The sequence below is a fragment of the Muscardinus avellanarius genome (assembly GCF_963383645.1).
Source record: "Muscardinus avellanarius genome assembly, chromosome: 3".
Lineage (NCBI taxonomy): Eukaryota > Metazoa > Chordata > Mammalia > Rodentia > Gliridae > Muscardinus > Muscardinus avellanarius.
The window spans coordinates 36,767,957-36,780,063 of record NC_137788.1 but is presented as its reverse complement, the minus strand read 5'-3'; positions in this window follow the sequence as shown (position 1 = coordinate 36,780,063).

The following is a 12,107-nucleotide window of genomic DNA, read 5'->3' as shown; positions in this document are numbered from 1 at the left end:
TTCTGCTGTGCCCAGGTAATGGAGAATGCCACTGCACTTTGCGATTTAAAAATTTTTGGTATTTGATAATTTTAATGCAGTAAATATATTCAATAGATTACTATAAATAAACAATACCCACAAAGATGAAAATTCTGTGGGGGTATTCAATAATTTATGACCTTGAAAGGAATCCTAAACCAGGCATGGTAACACACGCCTTTAATCCTAGTCCTTGGGAGGCTAAGACAGAAGAATCACAGGTTTGAGAAGAGCCTCAGCAAGTAGTGATACTCTCATCAACCTAGTGAGATCCTGTTTCAAAAAAAAAAAAAAGCCAGGCATGGTGGCATATGCTTTAATCCCAGTACTTAGGAAGCTGAGACAGGAGGATTGCAGGTTTGTGGCTAGCCTCAGCTTAGTGAGACCCTGTTTAGAAATAAAGGAAAAAAAAATAAAGCTGGGGTATAGCTCAGAGGTAGAAGCCCCTGGGTTCAATCCCCAGTACTGCAAAAATTAAATAAATTAAGTAAATATAAGATCGGGCTGGGGGTGTAGAATGCCTCTAGGTTCAACTCCCAGTACCACAAAAATTCAAAAAGGAATCCTAAAGCCAAAAACAATCTGGAAACCACTGTTATATGTTATATGCCCCCCCCCCTTTTCTTGGTGATACTGAGGATTGAACACAGGAGCATTCTATCTCTGAGCTACACCCCCAGCCCTTTTTATTTTGAAGCAGGGTCTCCCTAAATTGCTGAGACTGGCCTCAAATCTGTGATCCTGCCTCAGCCTCCCAAGTACTGAAGTCACAGATATGTGCCACAGCTTCTAGCTCCACTGCTACAGACTTCAAAAACTTACAGAACTTCCCAACTTTCTTGACATATTCCAAACAAAAGGTTTCAGTGTTTTTGTTTTATTTTTGTTTTGGCTTGATTCTTGTAGTGCTAGGGAATAAACCAGGGGTGCCCCTCCCAGCCCTTAAATGTTTTTGCTTTTTGTTTCTTGTTTTGAGACAGGGTCTTCTTAATTACCCAAGATGGCCTTGAATTTGTAATCCTCCTGCTTCAGCCTCTGCTGGGATTGGGATTTTAGGGGTGTACCACCACCACAACCACCCCAATGGGTTTTGTTTTCAGTACCAGAGATTGAACCCAGGAACTACCACTGAGCAACACCCCTAGCATTTTAAACTTTTTCTTAGTGTGTGTGTGTGTGTGTGTGTGTGTGTGTGTGTGTGTGTGTTACTGGGAATGGAACCCAGGGGCATTCTACCTCCAAACTATGCCCCCAGTCCTACTTTTTATTCTTAATTTAAAACAGGGTCTCACTAAGTTACAGAGGGCCTAAGTAGCTGAGGCTGGCCTTGAACCTCAATCCTCCAGGCTTGGCCTCAAAAGTACTGGGATTACACGGTGCATGTGCTACCATGCCCGGCTTCTAACTTTTTCTTAGATTTTTCTTTTTAGCCTTTCTTATTCTCTTCTTTAATTGAAAATTGAAGATATCAAAATTTTTCATGCCAAATTTCCATATATTTGTATTAATACAGAATTTTATTGAATCACTTTGTAAATAACCTATGGCCAATATACTTTATATATTTAATGTCTTACTACCTTATCCTGATTTTACTGGGTATTAAAAAGATAAAATTCATAAGTATTTTCTAATAGTTTTTAAGCACTTAAAGGAAAATATAATCAGCAGTATTCCTGTAAATAGACTTGCTCAGAGCATCTCCAAGAGTAAAAAACAAAGGGGCCGTGACTGTTTTCATTCACTGATAGGGGTTGCTAGTACACAGAGCAGATGAATAGTCAGTGGCCCAAGGGAACGCTGGTAGCAACCTGCCCACCAGGCTTGGATACTCTCCTTTCTTAACCAAGCAATCCAGCGCTGTTTCTTTCAGTCCAGACAACTCCTCAGTCTGGTTAAGTAAACAGTAAGTGTTTGAACTGAACAGCTTATAAGTACAAAGCACAGATCTGTCTTAAACAATTATGATCCTGTGAAGGTGGCTAGGTGGAGGGAGAATAAATAATGAGAAAAAAAGAAGGGTTAACAGATTGCCAAGTGGCCAGGAAGTGCATCTCCAGTGAGAAAGAACCCAACCATACAAAATACCGAGGCTGGGGATATGGCTCAGTGGTAAGAGTTTATGCTTGGCATGCACAAGGCCTTGGGTCTCATCCCCAGAAACACACACACACACACACACACACACACACACACACACACACACACTTGAAGCAGGATACAGTTCTGGGACTTTACCTCCTCACCCACTCTTCCTCCCAGTCATGATGAAGGCTCAGTGAGGCCAGCCTACAGCAGAGTTCTGATGATCCCATCCAATCCCTGAGGCTCAGTCTACGCTGAACTGTTCAGTTACAGAGATCAATAAATCACTTGCCTCCTCGGAGGGGGGTGTAAAATAGACTGGGTTTCCCTAGCAACTTAAAGAGTACTATTATGGCTTTTTTTCTTAGATTTTGAAACAATTTCCCTAAATTGCCCAGGCTGGCCTCAAACTTGCCACCCTATCTCAGACTCCCAAGTACTAGGATTACAGGTGTTCATTGCTGTGCCTTGCTTCAAAAGGGATTTAAACTGTGTTAAAAGCATATAAACATGCCACCTTTTCAGTTATTTCACAAGAAAAATTGACATCAAGGAAATGTACTGATATATAGACAATAAGACAAGGTAGTAGATGACATTTAATCAAAATATCAGCAAGGAGTCATTTCAAACCAGGATGACCTGGGAGGAGCCTATCAGAGAACAAGTTCAAACTAAACCCTATTACCATTTTTTTTTTTTTTTTTTTTTTGCAGGTCTGGGGATGGAACCCAGGGGCATTCAACCTCTGAGCTGCACCCCCTGCCCTATTTTTTATTCTTTGTTTTAAAACCAGGTCTCACTGAGTTGCAGCGGGCCTAAGTAGCTGAGGCTGTCTGTGAACCGAGATCCTCCGATCTCAGCCTCCTGAATGCGGGGATTATATGCCTGCAGCACCACACCTGGTTCCCACTACAATTTTTTAAAAAACATGTTGTAAAATGATAGAGGGGAGCTGGGTGCTGCTCAGAAATGCAATGCTTGCTCAGCACATGTGAGGGCCTGGGCTCAATACCCATAACCACAAAAAGAAAAAAAAAAAAAAGAGGAGGAGGAGTCAACAAAGAACAAGGCAGGCCAGGAGAAGTGAATGTCCACACCTTTCAGCTATGGCTGCCCTAACCTCAGGGTCAGGAAAGCGTGTGCTCACGCGTATATCACTTCAGAACCAGGGCTGAGTGGCCACAGATAATCTGTCGACATCTAAGCACTATTTTAATTAGTATGACATTCATATCCGTTCTCCCTTCTTGACCTCAGAATACTTCCTTTTTGCCTGACACTCTCGGATCATCAGTCATTCAAAATGCATACACAAAGCCACAAAGCTGACCACTGTTACCTTTAGGTAGTGGGATTTAAGGTCAGTGTCAGTGATCACCTACCATGGGCCACACATGTAAGAGAGTAAACATTAGGAATGCTAAAACTAATGTCTTTTTTTTTTTTTTTTTGGTGGTGGTACTGGGGATGGAACCCTTCTAGCTCCAGGCTACACTCCCAGACCTATTTTATATTTTATTTGGAAACAGGGTCTCAAGCCAGCAAGGCTGGCTTCGAACCTGTGCGATCCTCCTCCCTCCACCTCCCAAGCGTGAGGATTACAAGTGTGCACCACCACACCCGGCAAAACTAATGTTTTTATTATAAAACGTCCTTTATGTATTTAATCCCACAAGACCAGGCTTTTTACATCTACCACCTCCAATCCTCAGAGTGACCTTGCAAAACAGGGATTTTTATCACCATTTTCCAAATTTGAAAACCAAGGGGTCTCTAGCCTGCTCAGGGTCACATGGTAGAAACTGGTGAAGCTGGCTGAAATTTCCGCCTGGTGACTCTGTCCACCCCCTAGGCAGGACATGGACACACCACTTACCCTACTGCACCAGCCCGTGTCCTTCCTTCCAGTCTCACCTCATCCTGATCTCTCCTCAAACATAAATATTTTATGACTCTTGCGTAGAAAACTTGGAACTAAGGTTGCAAACCTCAGAACTCCCAAGTCAGAGAAATAGGATATTCACTCCTCCACCTCCTCCCCCCACAGTGAGCCTCCTCAAAAGGCAAAGCTGATAAACCATTTCCTACCTCCAAATCCTTCAGTGGCTCCTAATCACCTTCAGGATAAAGCTTTAACTGCAGAACTTGCAAAGCCCTCTCAATCCGATCTCCACCAACCTCTCAGCCTCATTTCCACACACTGACCAGACGTACCCTGCACTCCTGCCAGAGCCCTCAGGATGTGGTCACACTCGGTGTATCTAGAAACTGGCATACATTGTTTCCTGTGTGAAGGTCTACTTCCACCAACTAATACCTAATGATTCTTAAGATTAAGGTAGACATGAACTCCTTTAGAAAACCAGTATTCTGCCAGGCAAGGTGACATACTCCCGTAATCCCTGTTCTTGGGAGGCCAAGACAGGAGTATCACAGGTTCAAAACCAGCCTCAGCAACCCAGTGAGGCCCTGTTTCCAAATAAAAGTAAATCGGGCTAGGGGTATAGTTTGGAGGTAGAATTTTAGGGATGCAACCCAGGGGCCTTCTACCTTCGGGCTACACTCCCAGACCTATTTTATATTTTATTTGGAAACAGGGTCTCTTAAGCCAGCTGAGGCTGACTTGGAACCCGTGTGATCCTCCTGTCTCAGCCTCCCAAGTGCGGGGATTACAAGCGTGCGCCACCACGCCCGGCTGGAGGTAGAATCTTTAGTCCCCCGTATCACAAAGAAAAAAAGCCAGTATTCCAAAAGACCTTCAATCATGGCCCTTTTATATAAGGTAGTTGGCCTCTGAAACTGCAGGTTCCATCATCAGATTCAACTAACCACAGATGAAGGATAACTGAAAAATATTTCATCTGTAACTGGACAAGTACAGACTTTTATTTTCTTGTCATTCTCTAAACAATACGAACAACTATTTACATAACATTTACACTGTGTCTGTTTATTTTCCTAGGGATTGAATACAGAGGGATTTTACCACTGACTGAGCTACACACCCAGTCCTTATTAATTAATTTATTTATATTTTGAAACAAGGTCTTGCTAAATTGCTAAGGCTGCCCTAGAACCTGCTATCTTGGCCTCCCAAGTACTGGTATTACAGGCGAAGGAGGCAAAGAGCACAAAATAAGGATAAGACCTTTAACTACTTGCTCAATGTCAGATGACTACCCAGTGCACAACCAAGAGCCAAGATCCTCTTGAACCAGGGCTAAGTGAGCACAGTTCACTTTTATTGTTTGACAAAAATGAAACCTCAGGGCTAGGCACAGTGGCACATGATTGTAATCCCCGTGCTTGGGAAGAGACAGGAGGATCACACAGGTTCAAAGCCAGCCTCAGCTACTTAGTGAGGCTCTCAGCAACTTAGTGAGACCCTGTTTCCAAATAAATTATAAAAATAGGGCTGGGGGTGTAGCCTGGAGATAGAAAGCCCCTGGGTTCCACCCCAGTACCACACATGCCAAAAAAAAAAAAAAAAGAAATCTTTCTCAAATAGCAAGTTTGTTAGCCCCAATCATACCAGTAATTTTTTTTTTTTTTTTTTTTTTTTTTTTTTTTTTTTTTTTTTTTTTTTGTGGTACTGGGGTTCCTGGAAACCTCTCTACCTCTGGGATACACTCCTAGACCTATTTTATATTTTTATTTGGAAACGGGGTCTCTTAAGCCAGCAAGGCTGGCTCCAAACCTGCATGATCCTCCTGTCTCTGCCTCCCAAGTGCGGGGATTACAAGCGTGCGCCACCACGCCTGGCTCATACCAGTAATGTTAAACTGAGCTTACTTTAGCCATTCAAGTGAAAATACACCTCAAATTATTACACTTTTAAAACCAGGTATCTTGACTATAATCTAACCTTTTTATTTTGGGAAGCCTCAGGACATTACTGTGCTCATTGCTAAGAACAATCAAGCAGGACTGTGAAGTCGCACCCTCAGGAATGGCTGTCCTGGCTATCACCCCTGTATCACTGGCCTTGGCTCAGGAGTGCTTACCAGGGCTTGCAATGGAGTTTTGACTCTGAATCCCCTTTACATCATGCCTCATTAGAGCTATTATTTCTTGCTAATGTCAATAAGCTTGTCTCCAGCAGCCCAGCTGATGTGCTATCTCTGATCTTCAATGGGCCAAAATATGGTGGTCACTAGTGCTGTTCACCAAGTATTTCTGGCTTTGCTTGCTGTGGCATATGCTAAGATTGCCTGTTCTCTAGGCTGCAGAGCCAGGCAAGTCATGTGTGTGAGCTTTTAGTCATTGTGACAAAATACCTGAGAATGACAAGTTCAAGGAGGAAAGGTTTATTGGGCTCATGATTTCAGAGGTTTCGGTCCTTGGCAGGCCGTTTCCACTGCTCTGGGCCGAGGAAAGGCAGAAGGTGGCTGCTCCTTGCAGCAGAAGGGTGTTCACCTCAGGTCAGCCAGGGTGCAGAAAGAGCAAGGAAAGGGCCAGGGACAAAATAAACATTCCAGAGCACAGCCCCAGTGACTCGCTTCTTCCAACCATGACCTTTCCAATAATGCCATCAAGTCATGAATCAGTAAATCAGTGAGTCCCCTGGTGAGGTCAGGGTCCTCATGGTGTAATTATCTTCCCAGAGACTCCTCTGAACTCTGATAATACTGAGGACCAAGCCTTTGGGGGACAGCCCAGATCTGAACTATAGTATTACACGACATGCTTTGACCAACGGAATGTGACTGCAGGACAGGTCCCATACGGGGACAGCAACTTTAAAAGTCGGTGCCCACGCTTGTAATCCCTGCGCTTGGGAGGCGGAGACAGGAGGATCGCGCTGGTTCGGAGCCAGCCTCGCTGGCTTGAGAGACCCTGTTTCCAAATAAAAATATAAAATAGGTCTGGGAGTGTAGCCCGGAGGAGGTAGAAGGGCTTCCAGGAACCCCAGTACCACCAAAAAAAAAAAAAAAAAAAAAAGTCAGTGCCCACTTGACATTGACCTAGTATCCATCTGCTGTGATCCCTGAGTGACTGTGAGAAGCAGAGTTCCCTGTGTCTTGACGCTGGACCCATAGCATGGATGAGAAATCAACTAGAGTTCTGTTAAGCCACTGAAATCTTGATGTGTTTGTTAGTGCAGCTTAATCTAAGCTATCCAGGTCTGAACACCAGGTCTTTCAGCAAGAAATTCTCTCATACAGGTAATTTTATTTACATATTTCATAACATTTTGTTTGAATAAAATATATCCTATGCATCCATCCAGGTTCAAAGCTATTTTTCATATAAAATTATTTGCCACTGAATGTGGTGGCACATGCCTGTAATCCCAGTATCTGGGAAGATGGGACAGGAGGATCAGAGGTTCAAGGCCAGCCTCAGCAATTTAGCAAATTAGTAACACCTCAGCAACTTAGATTCTATTTCAAAATAAAACAGGGTCAGGGGTATAGCACAGAGGCAGAATGCCCCTAGGTTCAATCCCCAGTACCATACATACACACACACACACACACACACACACACACACACACACATATTATGTACCTACTATGTAAAAACATTGTGCTATATGACAAGACAGTCCATGTCTTGAAAAAGCTGCAGTCTCCTTAATGTTGTGGGTCAAGGAGAAATTAAGGCAGTTATGGCAAAAAGGCAAACTCTATAGTTATGGCAGTTTAAAGGGGAGAAATCATCTAGATGAGGAGAAAAGTACAGAAAGGCTAAATAAAGAAGTTCCCTATCAAACTGCCCTAAATGTGAGTAAAAACAGTAACAAAGCCAGGCACGGGGGCGCACACCTGTAATCCCAGAACTTGGGAGGTTGAGGCAAGAGGACCACAGGTTCAAGGACAGCCTCAGCAAGTCATGACACTCATCATCCTAGTGAGACCTTTGTTTCCAAATAAGAAATAAAATCGGGTGTAGCTCAAAGGTAGAATGCCTCTGGGTTCAATCCTCAGTACAACAAAAAATAAAATAAAAATTGGGCTGGGGGTATAGCTTGGAGGAAGAATGCCTCTGGTTCTGTGCCTAGTACAAAACAAAGAAACAAATAGTAATTAGACATTCATGGGGTCATTTAAGATAGAAAAGCCAACATGAGCAAAGAGATGGACTGCAAACAGCAAAGCACAGAGCAAGTAGTTGCACTGACTTAGGAAAATAAAATAAAATCCATGGGAAATGAAAGATTTGCCCATATTGCCCATGCCAGGCTGGTTATACCTAAGTCAAAGACAGTGGGGAGCCACTGAGAGTCTCTGCTCGAGATGGGACACACCTGGAAGGGGTACACATAAAAGAGGGGAGGGGGAAAAAGCTAAGAGGGCTTCTGGGGTAATTCATGGGAATGATGCTGATGGCCTCAAATCAGTGTACTGCAATAGAAGTGGAAAGAATAAGTCAGATGCGGTGGTACACACCTGTAATCTTAGTACCTGGGAGGCTGAGACAGGAGGAGCAAGTTCAAAGCTAGCCTCTGCAACTCAACTAGACTCTTTTTTCAAAAAAGAAAGGGATGGGAGTGTAGCTTGGAAGGAGAATGCTCCTGGGTTCAATCTCCAGCACCACCAAAAAAAAAAAAAAAAAAAAAAAAGAAGTGAAAAGAACAGTATGGAACGAGGGGAGAAAGGAAGGAACCTGAGGTGCAGACCTGTGAACCATTATTCAAAATAGCTGAGGTGAATCAGAAAAGCGACAGAGAACATAAAACATTAGTGTGTTTCTTTCCTGGGGGTCAGCTCCCGCTTCACTGGAAGAAAATCAAGGCACTGCTTGTTTATCCTGCGCTTCACCAGGGAGGGGCAAAGGTTCTTCTCAGTCCAAGGCCATCAACCTACCTCTGCACAACTTCATCTCCCACTCTTCCCAGTAAGAACGCCAGGGATCCCCCAAGTGCATTCCAAGTTCTCCCTGCCACCTCTACCATTGGACTATGTGTGTGTGGCAGGGGTACTGGGGATGGAACCCAAAAATGGGTTCCACCTCTGAGCTACACCCCAGCCCTATTTTTTTATTCTTTATTTTGAAACAGAGTCTAAATTGCAGAGGGCCTCACAAAGTAGCTGTGACTGGCCATGAACCTGCAATCCTCCTGTCTCAGCAGCCCAAGTACTGGGTTTACAAGCATGTGACACCACACCCTGCCTACCATCCTCACTTCCTGTCTTAGAACTCTACAGACCATGCTATTATTTGCATGTGTGTACTTTATTCTCACTAAACAAGTTTCATTTTAAGTGTCTTTCAATTCCCATCCATCAACGCCTTGCACAAAACATGTACTTAAGACACTCAGTTGAGCAAGTCAATTAGTCTCCCAAGACCATGCATGTTTTGTTTCATCATTAATAATCTACTTTTATTAAACTTTAAACATTCAGACTTGTGAAGGGGAGAAATTCGCAACTTAGTATTTCAAAATATCCTTGAGTTATTGTTGCCTAAAAAAATTAGTTGAAACTACCATCTGGTCATCAGTAACTGCCAGCTTCCTTTTAGTCCTCTGACTGTTGAAGAAACACCAAACAGTTCAGTGATCAATGCTCCTAGGAAATTCTGACTCAGAAATGACCCAATCGGTCACCACTTTACTTCCAGTAACCTAATTAGTGTGTTTCCTACCTTCAGGTCCAACTACCTATAGTAGAGATAACTTAAAAGTGTATCTCAGAAAAGTTTGTAAGTGTTCTTCACTCTCAGCTATAACTGCCTTAACCAGACCCGCCCTGGCTTAATTGTAATGGTTCCGTTTTATCTTTACACCTCCTCGTAAGAGAAACAAACAAAAATGAGGTTTATGGAGAAAGCATAAAAATGGTGCACCGTTGTAAAAAGAAATACAGCCTGTTAGTGGGACACTCTCTTAAACCAAACCTTCTCTCCTCGCTATCTTCTCTTGCCCACAAGACCCCGGAGAAGACAAAGGGGGAAAGTGCCAGAAAGGTGGGAAGCAAGAGGCGTGCTCTGTCAAAGTGACGCCGGGCCCTCTGAAATCTGGCCCCTGGAAGAGGAATGAGCAATGACCGCCGCCTCCCGAGAGAGGCTGCAACCTGGCTGTCCCCGGACTTTTCCTTCCTCTTCCCCCGGGGCCCGAAGGAGCGCGTCCTTTCTCCGCCGAGGGTCGCGCGCTGCGGTCCCGCCCTCCCCAGCCGGGCGGCCCAGCGGGGCAGGCCGCGCGGGCCCGAGGGTCCGGGGCGGCGACCCCTCCTCCCGGCCGAGCGAGCGCGGGGCGGGCGGGCGGCGCGCCCGGCGCAGGTCGCCGCGGCCCGGCGGGCAGGCCCTTACCGCAGCGGAGAGGGAGGCCGGGGGGAGGCGGCGCCCGGCCCCACGCGGGGCGGGGAGGCGGAGACGCAGGCGGCGGCGGCAGCCGCGGGGGACCCCGGCGGGCGCCCGCGACGCGGTGGGCTGCATGGGCGCCGCCATAGTGGGGACGCAGCGGCGGGCGGAGCGCGCGGCCCGACCCGGGCGGCGACCACCAATCCCGCTCTCCGCCGCTCCGCCCTCGCGGGGGTCGGGCGGCCGCGGCCAATGGGCGCGCGAGGGGCGGGGCGCCGCGCTGGCCAATGGGGGCTGCGCAGCCCGAGGAGGGCGAGGGCCGAGGCCCAGGCCGCGCGCCCCCGCTCCCTGCCCGGCAGCCCGCGGAGGACGAGCGGGGCCCGCAGGTGCAGCCGGCGCCCCCGGGACCCCGCGTCAGGGCCGGCTTTCTCCCCCGGGAGGGAGGCGTAAAGCGCTGGGTGGTCGCAGTCATTCTGCGCCTACGGATGCCTCATCTCGCCGTCCGGGTCCTGAGCACCGCCCAGCTCCCCGAGGCTCAAGGCTTTGGACCTCCGCGGCCCAGATCAGTCCTGTGGGGCAAAGGGGCGCTGAGGTCCAGGTTGCCCTCGAGTATTACCAACGTCAGAGCCTCGTAGAGTCTTAGTGGGTGCACTCGACCACCCTATCCTTTGCAGCTCCGGAGGACCCAGCTCTCTCCTCCATTCCCTCCGCTGAGCCCGTTTTATCCACCGGGGCTAGATTTATGGCCGACATCCCCCGAAAGGTGGCAGGGATGGGTGAAAACTTTTAAGCCGACGTCCTCGAGTGCCAACCCAAAGACATTACCCTACTAAGAGAAGGCTGTGTGCCCCGATCCGCAAACAAGGCTCCTTGGCGGAAGCTTGCCTAAAGCGGAAGGTCCTGGTGGGTAGCGGGGTGGGGGGCCCAGCCCTTGGCTTGGGTCAGCCCTCTGGGACCTGGATCTAACTGCTTTGAACGGGGGTGGGGTGGGGGTGTGGATAGGCCAGAGAAACTCAAGTGGTAGGGCAAATACTTCGCATGCTCACAGGATTGGGTTGTATGCCAAGCATCAAGACAAAACAAAACCGGACAAGTTCTGTGAGACTTGGGAAAGTCCTACTGCTTCTTTGAACTTGGGTTTCCTCGGGGTTATTACAATGCCATAAAAAAAAAAAAAAAAGCTAAAGTTTTTAGAAAAAAGGTTGACTTCTGAGTCAACTCTGCTGAGATTAGACCAGGCGCCCAGTCCTGCAGGTCATCAGCAAGGCTGGCTACAGTGGGGTGAAAGCAGTCGGGAGGTCTGGAACCCCCAGAAAAGTGGGTTAGTTTTCTTCCACTCCCAGGACCCAATCACCAGTGGGGTAGGCCTGGCCCCGCCCAGCTGTCACTTGACCTGGGAGTGAAAGGCAGAGCCAACCTCAGTCCCTCAGCCCCAGGAGGGAACTGGCTTAGAAAACTATTTTGAAACCTTTTGCTCCTCCATAACCCCACAATCAGGACCAGGTAGCAGCCACCTCCCAAGCCCCAAAGACACAAAGCAGCATTGCGTAGCTGAGCTGACCCAAGCCCCTCCTGTAGCTGGTCAGGGCCACCCCACAGAGACCCTGGCTGTCCAAAAGCCAGGGTGAGGCCAGGCTTGTAATCCCCTGCTTGGGAGGCGGAGACAGGAGGATCTCGCAGGTTTGAAGCCAGCCACGATGGCTTAAGAGACCCTGTTTCCAAATTAAAGAGTATAAAAAAAAAAATAGGTC